At 43.7% G+C, this 2848-nt stretch overlaps 1 pseudogene; it reads left to right on the top strand.

Moving 5' to 3' along the window:
* LOC110335145 overlaps positions 1 to 650 on the top strand; it is a 1160-nt pseudogene extending 510 nt beyond the window's left edge.
* The last annotated feature ends 2198 nt before the right edge of the window (positions 651 to 2848 follow it).

Genomic DNA, 2848 nt, shown 5'->3' with positions numbered 1-2848 from the left:
GGGGGAAGGGCATAGGGAACTTTCGGGATAGCATTTGAAATGTAAATAAAGAAAATATCTAATAATAATAATAATAAAAGAGGCTTGCCTCTAGTGTCCTCCGCTGTGGGAAAAAGAAGGTCTGGTTGGATCCCAAGGAGACCAATGCCAACTCCCATTAGCAGATCAGGAAGCTGATCAAAGATGGGCTGATCATCCGGAAGCCTGTGACTGTCCATTCACGGGCTCGTTGCCGGAAAAACACCTTGGACCGACGGAAGGGCAGGCATATATATGGGCATAGGGAAGAGGAAGGGTACTGCCAATGCTCGGATGCCCGAGAAGGTGACCTGGGTGAGAAGGATGAGGATCCTGCGCCGGCTTCTCAGGAGAATCCAAGAAGATTGACCGCCATACGTAACAGAGGTCAAAGGGAATATACTCAAAAACAAGCGGATTCTCATGGATGACATCCACAAATGGAAGGCAGACAAGGCCTGCAAGAAGCTCCTGGCTGACCAGACTGAGGCTCGCAGGTCTAAGACCAAGGAAGCACGAAAGCACCGCGAGGAGCGCCTCCAGGCCAAGAAGGAAGAGAGCATCAAGACTCTGTCCAAGGAGGAAGAGACCAAGAAATAAAGCTTCCCTCATGTCTGTACATAGTGGCCTGGCTGTGGCCTCACATGGATCAGTCATTAAAATAAAACAAGCCTTTGTCCTTTGGGGGGGGAGGGGGAAGCATCTGTGTATGAAAGCTTGTAAGTATAAAAGATGGCATGATATAGTAATATCATCACCTTATAAAGTCTCAAAACAATAGGAATTATTAGATCTTTAGACTTCAAATACAGAAAAGTCCAAACCCAATACTGTCTGTAGCCCTGTCCCTCGCATCGCCCATTGCTATACTTGTTCAAATTGTTTTTATGTTTTTAGTAACTTGAAACCAGTCTCTTACGACGCATAAACAAAATAAAAAGTTGGAGACTCAGGGGATGATAAGCAATCACATAAATCACCGACCAGTCAAGGCACATTTTGATTCCTTTGTCTTCGTCTACAAAAATTCCAACCAGGCATTGTGTAGCGATTTTATCTGAAATAGCACATTCCATTTTTGAAGGAAACTTATTATGATTCAGGAATAATAAGAGGAAGGCTCCTAAGACTCAGAATAAACAACTCAAGCAGTCACTGAAACCGAATCAATTCAGTTGGTAACTTCCTGTCCGAGCTTACATAAGATGTAAGGACAAATGAGACACGTTTTCATCAAAGACTAGCCATGTAGACGAGGTATATACCATCTAACCTTCACAGAAGAGGCCCAGGATGGCAAACGTATATAAATTGACCCGTTCACCTGTCCAGCTGCCTGCAATCCTACGGTGAGCCCAAGGGGTCCAGCTTTCACAAGTTAGGTAGATTTTGGTTAAACATCTCCTTTTCAATCATTCCAGTTTATGTTAGTGATCATTCATTTTATGGGCTCCATTTCTCAGGAACAAACCTAAACATTATTCGGAATCAGCTCTATATCTGATCTCAGGCAATGAGTGGGTACAGAACATGGCTGCTCTTCCTACTTGTTGTATCAATTTGATTCCATGCCGCTAGGTACTTTATAATGGAAGAGGTCCTCTGAAAATGTCATATTCTATCCTGAACTTCAAATTTAGGGTTGCTTTGGATAATCAGTTGTCTCAGACGGTGTTTTTCTTGGGGTGTTTGCCTGCACGGGGCACATGTGAGAGTATGTTTTGCTAAAGCAAACATGTGAAAGGACAGAGTAGATGACACTGGATGGTATTGATACTCCCTGCCATTGTTTAATGGTCATTGTTTGTTGTGGCTTCATAGAAAGAAGTGCACCAAAAAAACTACTTGGTAGGGTTCTGGTGGCTTCTTGCCACTTCATCAGACTCCTGCTGTTTGGGAGAGTGATCAGCTGATACAGACTCAGGAGGAGTTTTACTGAGACATGGTATTTGGCTGAGCAAACACCAATGGAGGACACATGGTATTTGGAGGGAGTATAAACAGGACTCAATGGACAGAGACTGCAGGCTTGCATAGCTAGCTTTGCAGTCTTCGTTGGTCCCCATTCTTCATCTTCGCTGCTCTTCTCTCTGTTGAAAGAGACATAAAAGAAAACTTTTCTTGGTGTCCCCACTGATTCTGCATTCTCCTGCTGACTCGGGCCAGTTCCGTGGAGGCCTGGCAGTTTCTACTAGGTCATGGCACTGCTGCTGATTCGTCTTTGCTATCCCGACACTACTGAAGTAGACTGCTGGTGTATCTGTGACATGAGTAGATGGTTCCACTGCTGCTGATTTCTGTGAACTGAACTGCTGATTTTCTGACAAAGCAGATGGGATTTATTCCAAAGGACACTTTCTAAACTGGCCCACTGCCCCTGTATCCTAAATCCTTTCTTTTCCCTTATCTTTGGTGGGTGGTGGGCTAGAAGGGAGGTTAAAGCATTCAAGAACCCTTAATAAAAATGGGTTTTAAGTAATCAAAGCCAACACTATCCAGTGTACTGACTGGGGTGGGGTGGGGGGTTTACTACTCTGGAGAACCGAGAATTAAGGACAGGTAAAAGAAGAGAGGCAGACATTTCAGTACAATGACCAAGCTACACCAGCAAGGGTTGAATAGTCAAACATGTATAGTCTTGTCAAAAGAATGCAAGAGTGGATATTTCCCTCTGGCAGTTACTTCTAAAACTAAAACAGGTAAGCCAATGTTCCAGAAGAGTAAGGAGCAGGAATAGGAGCCTGGAAGACCAAAGTTATTATTTTTCAATATATTTCTCTTCTCCTCTCATCTCTTTTCTTCTTCTCTCTCTTCTTTTCTAGTTTCATCC

This window comes from Mus pahari, chromosome 17 (assembly GCF_900095145.1).
Source record: "Mus pahari chromosome 17, PAHARI_EIJ_v1.1, whole genome shotgun sequence".
Lineage (NCBI taxonomy): Eukaryota > Metazoa > Chordata > Mammalia > Rodentia > Muridae > Mus > Mus pahari.
Note: the sequence above shows the minus strand (reverse complement) of the source record. Positions and strands in the feature narration are given on the sequence as shown.